Raw genomic sequence first — 12,854 nt, 5'->3', positions numbered from 1 at the left:
AATTAGATCTCGTGTGATTGTGGCAGCTGATTGGGCATCTGTCTAAGTGTACCCCTCCTGTTTCTGAAGCTGTGCCTGAAGTCAGCAAGTGCTAACAGCAAGGAAGGGGAGATAGATAAGAAGTCTGGAGAACAAAGACAAACTGAGGACCATGAAGATGAGCTGGAACCCACAAGAACGTGCTGGAGCCTGCTTCTGTCTTTCATTGGCACCTGCATCTGAGTCTCACTGCCTCTTGGCCTCCAACTTTGAAGAAATTGGTGACACTGCCATGGAGCTGTATATGAAATGGCTCAGATCTGGAGAAACTGAAGAAGTATCCAGTGGGAGCTGCAGGAGCTGTTGATCCATGCCAAGGAGGTGAGCTAGCAGATGTAGGACACAATGTGTGAGGACACAGCACCTGACCCTCTACCAACCTTCCCAGCAAACATATGGCTGCTGCATCATTTCTGCCTTCCAAACCTTGCACAAATTATGCTCTTGGCCTATCAGAATCCAAAACCATTCAAGGAAAGGAATTCTCAAAACATCAATCCAGTTTAGCTAAATTGACACACTATGAAGCCACCACACATATCTACAGATATCAAAACCTTATACCCTTTATCTTAGGTGAGCAAGAAATTAGAGTGCCTTCATGTTCTATAACTGACTTCTTCCTGCTCCTGAGCCCCACTCGCATACTGCTGAAAGAAGGAAGAACATAAGCTTAACAGTTAAATGCATATTCCTTGGTTTAAACAGTTTTTGGGGATAAAATCAATCTCTTTTATGTAAATAATTAGTGTTTAAGTATTTCTTCAACAACCCAGGACTTGTTGCCTTCACCTTTTCTTGTAGCTAAGATGACATCTGGCTATGACATCAGGTTTGTAAGATTGTGTGAAGATTGAGTATGTTATGGCCTCATATGCATAGATATATCCTGCTGGTTTCTGCCACTGAAGTCTGAGTTCATGGAAACTTGTGGCCTAGTTTTAGCATAGTTAAGGCCTGGTAGAAGGATCAACTCATGTTGGTTCTCCCAGGACTTTCCTGGCTTTGAAATAGAAAATCTCATACTCTCCTGATGACCTCAGTCTCACGCAGACCTGACCAAGTGGCCACCCTAGGGCTTAATGTTCCTCCCCTTTCTGACTTGGCCCGGGCTCAGTTCTTGTCAGTGCTACCAATATCTAAACCTTTTCTTCTTGCTCCAACCAATCCAATGTTTGGTGTGTCCTGAAGTCTCTATTTCAGGGTTACCTTATCCCTCCTCCATGGCAACCACTACTATCTCTCTACTCATCTAATTTCCTAAAACCTCTTACTTGGAGGACTTAACAACTTCTGAATTCACTTTATATGGCACAAAAGCAGAGGGAAAATAGGGAGATAGGGTTGCTATTTCAAGCCCTGAGCATTTCCAAGGTTTGAAAGTGTGAGGATGGAGGTAAAGAATACACTTTTCTAAGAATGTTCACATCGAGTTTAACCACAGAAGGGATATAGGAAGGAAAAAGGGAAACGGTACATGTGTTTGACCCTTTCAGCTTCTTCTTTTCTCTTTTCTTTTCTGACATCGAGTGGGTACTGTATTTGTGTCATATTCTGAGTCTCCTCTACCTATGGCTTATGGTAAATCTTCAGGTAAAATACACATATCAGGGTTGCTCCTGATATGTATATTTTGAAAATTTAAAAAAAAATAGTATTTCTTTTTTCTGTAAACCCTAGCTTTCAAGAATAATGCCTTCTTATGGACACAGGAAAGTTAACTTTGAATTTGTTCTCAGTAGAATCTGCTCTCTCTCTTTTCCTTGCATGATAAACCACATGGTATATTATAAATGGGGAAAGTCAGATTTAAATTGAGATAGAAAATTATTTAAATTTTTGCAAAATATTATGCCTGTTTGCAATTATGTCTTTCTGCTCCTCTTTCTGTCTCCCCAGGATGTTTATAGGAGAGTCCTGTTGTTCGTGCTCTAATTTAAAAAAATAATAAAGACAAATGAATCATAATTCTTTAATTGCTTGTCTGGTAGGGAACACATTTTGAGAAGGAAGTTCTTTATAATAATGTTTTTCAAATCAGAAAACATACAAAAATGCACACTTTACAAATATATGACAAAACCGTCTTAAAAATGTTTTACTGAGTCAAGGCCAGAGTCGGACATCATCAAAAATAAGAGTTCAGGGTAAACTATTAGAATGAGAAAAAAAGTGTATTTTAGCAATCCGACTTATATGTCATTTTTCCCATTGTAAATAGTGTTCATATTTTGTAATAATTCATTAATAATTAATACATAAAAAGAACAATTATAGGCACTTTACATATATATTGACTCATCTAATATTCCTCCCATAACCCCCTGTGCTACAGATGAACAAACTAAGGCACGGGGAAGTGCAATGACCTGCCCAAGGACACGCTGTTAGAGACAGCAGAACCATGAGTTGGACATTAGTGGTATAGTGAGTTGAATGGTGACTGGAGGCCCACATCCTAGCCCCTGGAACCTGTGACTGTGATCTTACTCGGAAAAACAGTCTTTCTGAGGTAAATTAAGGATCGTGAGAGGTATCATCTAGATTATCTGGGTGGGCTCTGATTTCAATGATAAGTGTACATTTAAGAGACAAAAGAAAGAAGAGTCAGAGAGGAGGAGGAGGAAGCAATGTGACCTTGGAGGCAGAGAATGGAAAGATACAGCCACAAGCCTAAGAATGCCTGAAGTTACCAGACACAAGAAGAGGCAAGGAAGGAATCTCCTCTAAAGCCTCCAGAGCAAGCATGGCCCTGCTAACACTTTGATTCTGACTTTTGGTCTCCAGGACTATGAGAGAATATGTTTCTGTTGTAAGTCACTCAGTTTGTGGTCATTTGCTGGGGCAACACTAGGAAAATCTGTAGGTGGCCCAGCTCCGTAGCCTGTGTTCTCAATCCTGAAGCTATACTGTCTTTCAAATGAGCGGATAATCCTTAACGTTTGAAATTCATGCTACCCTTTCCCAGGATGTTTGCTTCACCATCCTCCAAAGCTACTATTTCAAACATTCTCTCTCTTAAAATTAGTACATCTTTTTTCTCTTCTCCTTAGTCTTATTTGATGAAATTGCTCCATATTTTATTTATAAACAAACCCCTTTGATTGTTCAATTTCCAAACTTAACAAATTGGCTCTCCACATTTTTGAATTTTTTCTTCTTATGTAGTTGAAGTATTCTTGCTTCTATCCAAACAAACACTTACACAGCTCTAGATCTTCTTATTTTCTGTCTCAAATTCTTTACTCTGGTATTCATTATCTATTGCTGTGTAACAAATTACCCCAAAATTTAGCATCTTGAAATAACAGGTATTTATTAGCAAAGTTTTTGTGCATCAGATATCTGGAAATGTCCCACCTGTGTCCCCTGCTTCAGAGTCTTTCACAAAGCTGCAATCAAGGTGTCAGCCAGCATTGGAGTCTCATCTGAAGACTCAACTGGGGAAGTATATGTTTCTAATTTCACTTATGTGGCTGTTGACACAAATCAGTTTCTATACTTGTGTTGACTGTGAGACTCAGTTATTTGCTGGCTGTTATATAGAACCCATCATCAGATGCTTACCACATGGGCCTTCCCAATATGGCAGCTTGTTTTATCAAAGCTGAAGAGAGTCTGAAAGCAAGACAGTAGTCATAGTCTTATGTAACCTAATCATGTGAGTGACAGCCTATAATCTCTACCACATTCCATTAGAAGCAATTTGCTAGGCCAGCCAACACTCGTGGAAAGGGATGAATACGCAAGGACTATGGATCACTGGGGCCATATTAGAATCCACCTGTGACAATTCTCCAATGCCTTCTTTCTCCTACATAATCACATTCTCCATCTCTAATAGAACACACTAGTCAGTATACAAACATCCTTTAGATTATCTCTTTTTACAAAAATCCTGTGACTCCATTCTTTCAGCTAGTACCCAGTTTTTTATTTTTTATTTTTATTTTTTTTTCAGACAGTTTTGCTCTTGTTGCCCAGGCTGGAGTGCAATGGTGTGATCTCGGCTCACTGCAACCTCTGCCTCCCAGGTTCAAGTGATTCTCCTGCCTCAGCCTCCCGAGTAGCTGGGATTACAGGCGCCTGCCACCACACCCAGCTAATTTTTGTATTTTTAGTAGAGATGGGGTTTCATCATGTTGGTCAGGCTGGTCTCGAACTCCTGACCTTCCTGACCTCAGGTGATCCACCTGCCTCGGCCTCCCAAAGTGCTGGGATTACAGGCGTGAGCCACTGTGCCCAGCCTTATTATTTTTTAATTTTGTGGTTATCACTTTATGTATCTTGTTTATGAAATTTTATCCTCTTCTGGTAATAAAAAATGTTCTTCTATGCTGTTTTTCTAAGACTTTGTTGTTTTTTGTTTTATACATAGATATGCATACTTTTCATTTAGAACACTTTCATACTTAAAATTTTGTGTATGGTATAAAGCAGAGATCATTATATTTTTTAATATTGTTATCAAATTGACCCAGAGTGATCTAATTTTTTAAAAAGTATCCACTCACATTGTACTGTAGACTAAACTTTGTCATTAACATGTGATTCAGTGTAGGTTAATTAGATTCCTGTATATTGTGTAGTCTAAATAAAACTGTGAAAAACAAATTATCCTTATAAGACTGATTTTACATCTTCATGGAAGTTTATATTTTCCCACAATCTTGAAATGTGAAATTAAGTAAATCCCACTGATGAACACACAGACCACAGACACACAGTAAACAGATAGTCCACACATGTATAGACACACGTAGGTATCAAGACATCTACACTGTCAATAATAAATTAATTTGATTAATTCATTAGACAAATAGCATTCCTTTGTTGCTTCTTTATGTAACCTATTTTTGACTTCATAAAGTTAAATTTTTGTTTATTTCTCAGTAATTGGATTTTTTTTGTGTAGATGCGCTTCACTAATTTTTCTGTTGGTATTTCAATGATTTTCTTAGAGATTTATAACATGCATGTTTATTACTCACTTTTTCACTTTGTTGTTAATTTGCAGAAGTTTTAAATTTAATGCAGGCAAACCTACTGACATTTTTCTCTATTTTCTTCAGATAGATTTTTAGAATTTCACTATGTTTTTATTATGTAGAACTTATGTAGGCAAATGGAAATTGGTTAAAACTTAAATGGATTTTGTTTCCAGTATAATATGTAGGTAATTTTCCTAACACCATTTACTGAATAACCTGTTCCTTTCCCAATTTTCGTGCTGGATTGGGACTAGATAATTTGAGAAGGCTTGGCTCAGTGTTAACTCTTGCAGTATTTGTGTGGAAGTCACCTATCTTCCCTGTCAATTTCCTCCCTCCATTCCTTCTCATTCACCCCTCCAAATATCCAGGTTCTGTCCTGGATCTTGTAAGCTAGGGTATCTTCACAGTCCAAAGAGATGCTGTGTGTGTCTGTATTCTGTCTTTCCTCTTAGGTTCTCTTAATGTTTGATATACGCTTTATCTTAGCTAAACTATCTCATAGCAGAAAAATTAACTTAGAAAAATATAACGTATATTATCTTTGTGCGCCAGTGCACAGTATGTTCACAAAACATATGCTACCCTTTTATTATTATTTTCTCTTTCTGAAAAACAGGATTGAAAAATAGCTATAGAAACTATTCTGTTATAGCAAATTCTCAGCAGACCTAGTAAAGGACCAAAGCAGGTAAAAAGATAATTTGCTTTTCCTGCTTTTACTTTCAGTCTGCCTTAAATCAATCAATTTAAAATCTAAATATAGACATTATAAATATGCACAATTTATGCAGCCATCTTCAGGAAATATGCTCTGGTGATATACAGGTATGCAAATTGAATTACACTTAGTATGACAAGATTAAAAGAGAAGCAGTTAAATGGATATGCATGAAGTAGGACCTGCCTGTAATTTTCTCTTTCCTTTTCCTTCATTCCTACCCTGTCCCTTTCTCTCACTGTTTTTTTCTTTTTTGTTTTTACTGAGCCTTAGAAATAGGAAATTGAATTAATCATAATTCTCAATTCATGATACACCGTCATTATTAGTCTATGCAAGTCACTCTATTGCTTTATTTTTTGCTTTTATTCCCACTCTTCACTGCTATTACCTTCTTTATATAGTCACCTACTCCACTTAAATTACTATGTATCCTTGAAAAACGTGCATTGTTGTTTTATGAATGTCTCTGTTTTAAATTTATAAACATGGCATTCTGCTACAGATGTGCTTATTGTTATTTTTAACTCAACATTGTGGCTATAGACTCAGCTGTATGTAGATCATTGCTCTTGACCACTGCACAGCCCAGAAGCTAATCTACCACACTTTTTTTTTTTCTCTTCTACTGGAGACGAACACCTAGGTTTCTCATAATTCCCTGGTCCCAAGACAAAGCTGCAAAGAACCTCCAGATCAACCTTTGGAAGAGGCTCCCAGGGGAGAGTTGCCGGGTCATAGGGCTGCACATTCTTGATGTCATTAAGTGCTGCCAGATTGTTCTCCAGATTTGTGGGCTTATATTTCTTAAGTATTTTGGCAGAATTCACATTAAGTTGAAATTTTGATTTTGTGCCAACATTCAGGGGCATGTTAGAGTAACTTTATAACTGTGTGAAAAATTAAAGAAAAATATCTAATGTTTAAAGTGCTTTTATATGCAATTCTTTTTAGATTATTTAACTGAAAAACAGCATTTCTGAGCAATAGTGCATACAGTATGTAGTTTTATTCATATCTATTAATGTGGGTCAGATTTTAGGAAAATAAGTAAAATTCTACTCTCTATATCATTGGAATAAAGGTTTATATATTGTGTAGCATGATTAATAGAATAATCAGACATTTTATTATTATGTATATTTTACATTTACAGATGCTGTACCATGAATTATGTTTGCCCTAGAGAAGACCTGCCATTTACTAAACACTTCCTATGTGTCCAAGAAATAAGCACTATTTTATTATTCTTAACATAATATATGTGTAGTAGTCATTATTTTACTCATTCTACAGGTAAAGAAATTAGCATTCAGAAAGCTTAAGTAAGTCATTTCCCACAAGAATTGTACAGCCTGTACATACAGAAACTAGAATTCAATTCAAGGACTACATTAACTACAAAGCCTGGGTCTTTCATCATTAACTTCAAAACAAAATGGTGTATGGCTATAAGAAAGACAGCATGCCTTAGTGGTTAACAGCAAAGTCTTATAAGCCAGATGTCCAAGTATAAATTCCAGTTCTGCCACTAAGAACTCTGAAACCTTAGCATGTCACTCAAACTCTGTATCTTACCTTCCTCGTCTATAAGACAAAGATAGTGACAGTAATAATATAATAATATCTCCTTTCTCAGGTTGTTTTGACTCCTAAATGACTAAAACATATCTAAAGCTTAGGACAGTTTGTGGGATATTTCCAGTCAGTTAATGATTTCCTATTATTTTTCCAAAGAGGACTATTCTTTTGTTCAGATATTCACTCCTCTTCCTCAAAGCCCTGTTCACCCAAGGGAAGTTGGACTCATCCCCAACTCCAGGTGTGGTCCTGGTTAGTCTGAGTCAATCAGCGTAATTCTATGCTCCTTAGTGGTGAGTAGTTCTGGAATGGCTTTAATAAGCAATTATGGCCAATGACAATCAAGAAGATTTTTGCTGGGATTTTTCTAGAAAGGCCCTTTGCTTGCTTTTCTAGGAAGAACTACCTCCCTGACTGTTTGACATGCATGAGGAAACACAGAACCCTGACAATGACTGGCACCCATCCTTTAGCTATGAAGAAAACCAGCCTTAGAAGCCAGCCAGGATCATAGAAGTTAAGAACCTGAGTCATTGAAGACATTATTCCACCTGCAAACACAAAGCCTGCTCTACCTCTAGACTCCGAACTATTGGTAATGCCAATAGGAGTTCAATTTTTGGTGCCGTAGGTGAAAAGTTGTGTTCATAGAAACTGACCATGAATAAATGTTGTTATTTTTCCTAGCTGTTAGAATTTAGAGATTAGGAGAATGAACTACTTCAACTTGAGGGGGAATTCAGGTGTCAGAGGAAATCCTGCTAAATGTTGAAATGCTAAAGACTAAAGGTTTTCTAGGAAAGTTTGAACATATGAGAAATATTCTTGGAAACAGAAGAGGGATTACATAAAAGGGCATTGTAAAAGAAGCAAAACATTGGATTAAAAAGATAAACAACTATGTAAAATATTTTTAAAAAGAAAAGAAAGACACACAGTCAGAAAGAGTGGGGATGACGACCAATCCAAAGGGCATAAAATGTGGTGGATGATTATGATTCGGATAGGAGAAAGGAACATGGAGCTAGAAAGTGGGCGAGGAGTACTTGAGTGGAATTGATCAGCCTCTTTATTCCAGTCAGAAATTTGGTGTGCAGTTGTGGGATAACTTTGTAAATGAATACTTTAAGCATAATCTTAACTGTGAATCAAAATTGCACATAAACTTATATTTATTAAACATTAAACAAACATTCACTGACGATTATATTGTGCATACAAACATGCATAGAAATTGGCTCTCCATAAAAATATATAATTTTAGCATTGGAAGTACCAAATAAAGATAATGCTATCACAAAACTGGTGAACAAGATTTCCAACATATATGAAATATTGTTTTGGGGGCTTCAAAAATCCAGATGGAAGAGTGGTTTCCCTAGCTCTTCTTCAAAGTTCCATTGAATGACACACTCTTCTCTCTAGGCTTGTAACGAGGAATGCATATCTACTTAATAGATGTGGTAAGACACATACAAAACAAAGACTCATTCTTTTCTTTTCGAGACAACACAAGTTGTGATTTGAACCAAGGCAACCTGGCTTCAGAGTTTATAGTGATTCTCATTCTAGTGATAAGTATCAAAATTGTTATAAAGGTAATAAAAACATTATTGTTCTAAGTTGCAGTTATTGAAATTTATTCCAGCTCTTTGTCTGACATGAAAACAAAAATATAAAATAATTCTAATTGCAATATTGTTTATAATGTGCAAACACTAAAATCAAACTAAATCCATTAATAATCGATTCAGTTTTATAAAGATGATGCATCTATACAATGAATAACTAGAAAATAATTTAAATATATATTGTTGTTGATTTCATAACCTGGAAAAGCATTGAATTTATACAGTGAGGTGAAGAAAGACAAACTACAAAACTGGGTAGATTGGTCTCCATTTGTTGAAAAATTCTACAGCAGAGCTGTATATATTGAAGAATATTTCTGGAAAATTATACAACAAATATTAATGGTTGTTATCTCTCAATGGTGGATTATTTTCCACAATGAGCACATGTCAATTTTATAATCAGAGAAAACATAATAAAGCAGTTACACTTCAAAAAAATGAGAGAGAGAAAGAAAGGAGGAAGAGAAAACTAACCAAGTTGGAGAATAAATAATGACTACCAAATCCACCTTGTATTGCTGAGAATTTCTTCATAGATAAGGGGTACATTTTGTATCAGTTCTTATTTTAGTAGATTTACATCTAAATTTTATTTATTGCAGTGACAACATTCTTAGTGCAAGTTATTTCTGGAAAAAAAAAATTTTTTTTTTTGTGAGACAGGGTCTTCCTCTGTTGCCCAGGCTGGAGTGCAGTGGCACGATCATGGCTCACTGCAACCTCTGCCTCCTGGGCTTAGGTGATACTCCCGCCTCATTCTCCCAAGTTGCTGGTTGCTGGGACTATGGGTGTGCACTACCACGCCAGGCTATTATGTATTTATTTGTAGAAATGGGGTTTCACCATGGTGCCCAGGCTGGTTTAAACTCCTGGGCTCAAGCAATCCGCCAGCCTCAGCCTCCCAAAGTACTGGGATTACAGGTGTAAGCCACCATGGCCAGCTTACTGAAAATACTAAATCCTTATCATTTGAATAATGCAACACTTTTAACTATCTTTTAAATGTAAAACTTAACAGTCAATACTACTTATCAACTGTTAAAAAGAAAACTTCTTGATTTTTTATTGTGTCATGACTAATGGATCATTTTCTAGTCTGACTCTTCTTCCATCTCCTGTGAGTTTGGATTGACTTTAAAGAAGTTATAATGCTTCAAACCGATTGGAGGTAAGAACTAGGGAACAGAGTAATTAGATTTACAACTCCTGGTAACTGTGATTTTTAATTACGTAACAGTTATTGAAAACATGAAAATCTATATTAGATATTTTCTTAATTATGGCAAACAGCATACATTTGAATGAAGTACTTTCTCTTTAACATAAAATTATACAGAGAAATTACATTAAACTAAAACAGAGAAACATATTTTTAAACAGTCATTACAAATAGCAAACTATGAGAATTTTTTCTAGAAATTCTCTAAGTCTTCCCATTTACACAAGTTTAACTATATTTTGAGAGACTCTAGTGCACTCAATACTCTAAGTGCTACCTTGCTTTTGGGTTGAGAGTGGGAGGACATATGGCTCTTCGCAGGAAGTGATGGGTATTTGCTTTACATTAATAAATAATAGGACACTCTGATTTCTACTGTAACATATAATCATTTTGTACTAATTGTAAATGGTAATTGAAGCATTCAAAACATAGTATAGACATTTTATTTATTCTTTCTTTTTTTGTTACCATCTTTTTTTTTTATTATACTTTAAGTTTCAGGGTACATGTGCACAATGTGCAGGTTTGTTACATATGTATACATGTGCCATGTTGGTGTACTGCACCCATTAACTCGTCATTTACATTAGGTATATATCCTAATGCTATCCCTCCCCCCTCCCCCACCCCACAACAGGCCCCAGTGTGTGATGTTCCCCTTCCTGTGTCCATGTGTTCTCATTGTTCAATTCCCACCTATGAGTGAGAACATGTGGTGTTTGGTTTTTTGTCCTTGGGATAGTTTGCTGAGAATGATGGATTCCAGCTTCATCCATGTCCCTACAAAAGACATGAACTCATCCTTTTTATGGCTACATAGTATTCCATGGTGGATATGTGCCACATTTTCTTAATCCAGTCTATCATTGTTGGACATTTAGGTTGGTTCCAAGTCTTTGCTATTGTGAATAGTGCCGCAATAAACATACGTGTGCATGTGTCTTTATAGCAGCATGTTTTATAGTCCTTTGAGTATATACCCAGTAATGGGATGGCTGGGTCAAATGGTATTTCTAGTTCTAGATCCCTGAGGAATCCCCACCCTGACTTCCACAATGGTTGAACAAGTTTACAGTCCCACCAACAGTGTAAAAGTGTTCCTATTTCTCCACATCCTCTCCAGCACCTGTTGTTTCCTGACTTTTTAACGATCACCATTCTAACTGGTGTGAGATGGTATGTCGTTGTGGTTTTGATTTGCATTTCTCTGATGGCCAGTGATGATGAGCATTTTTTCATGTGTCTTTTGTCTGCATAAATGTCTTCTTTTGAGAAGTGTCTGTTCATATTCTTTGCCCACTTTTTGATGGGGTTGTTTGTTTTTTTCTTGTAAATTTGTTTGAGTTCATTGTAGATTCTGGATATTAGCCGTCTGTCAGATAAGCATGTTGCAAAAATTTTCTCCCATTCTGTAGGTTGCCTGTTCACTCTGATGGTACTTTCTTTTGCTGTGCAGAAGCTCTTCAGTTTAATTAGATCCCATTTGTCAATTTTGGCTTTTGTTGCCATTGCTTTTGGTGTTTTAGACTTGAAGTCCTTGCCCATGCCTATGTCCTGAATGGTATTGCCTAGGGTTTCTTCTAGGGTTTTTATGGTTTTAGGTCTAACATATAAGTCTTTAATCCATCTTGAATTAATTTTTGTATAAGGTGTAAGGAAGGGATCCAGTTTCAGCTTTCTACATATGGCTAGCCAGTTTTCCCAGCACCATTTATTAAATAGGGAATCCTTTCCCCATGGCTTGTTTTTCTCAGGTTTGTCAAAGATCAGATAGTTGTAGATATGCGGCATTATTTCTGAGGACTCTGTTCTGTTCCATTGGTCTATATCTCTGTTTTGGTACCAGTACCATGCTGTTTTGGTTACTGTAGCCTTGTAGTATAGTTTGAAGTCAGGTAGCGTGATGCCTCCAGCTTTGTTCTTTTGGCTTAGGATTGACTTGGCAATGCAGGCCCTGTTTTGGTTGCATATGAACTTTAAAGTAGTTTTTTCCAATTCTGTGAAGAAAGTCATTGGTAGTTTGATGGGGATGGCATTGAATCTATAAATTACCTTGGGCAGTATGGCCATTTTCATGATATTGATTCTTCCTACCCATGAGCATGGAATGTTCTTCCATTTGTTTGTATCATCTTTTATTTCATTGAGCGGTGGTTTGTAGTTCTCCTTGAAGAGGTCCTTCACATCCCTTGTAAGTTGAATTCCTAGGTATTTTATTCTCTTTGAGGCAATTGTGAATGGGAGTTCACTCATGATTTGGCTCTCTGTTATTGGTGTATAAGAATGCTTGTGATTTTTATACATAGATTTTGTATCCTGAGACTTTACTGAAGTTGCTTATCAGCTTAAGGAGATTTTGGGCTGAGACAATGGGGTTTTCTAGATATACAATCATGTCATCTGCAAACAGGGACAATTTGAAATCCTCTTTTCCTAGTTAAATACCCTTTATTTCCTTCTCCTGCCTGATTGCCCTGGCCAGAACTTCCAACACTATGTTGAATAGGAGTGGTGAGAGAGGGCATCCCTGTCTTGTGCCAGTTTTCAAAGGAATGCTTCCAGTTTTGGCCCATTCAGTATGATATTGGCTGTGGGTTTGTCATAGACAGCTCTTATTATTTTGAGATACGTCCCATCAATACCTAATTTATTGAGAGTTTTTAGCA

Source organism: Gorilla gorilla, chromosome 10 (genome assembly GCF_029281585.2).
Source record: "Gorilla gorilla gorilla isolate KB3781 chromosome 10, NHGRI_mGorGor1-v2.1_pri, whole genome shotgun sequence".
NCBI classification, from domain to species: Eukaryota; Metazoa; Chordata; class Mammalia; order Primates; family Hominidae; genus Gorilla; species Gorilla gorilla.
This window is presented reverse-complemented; position numbering follows the sequence as displayed.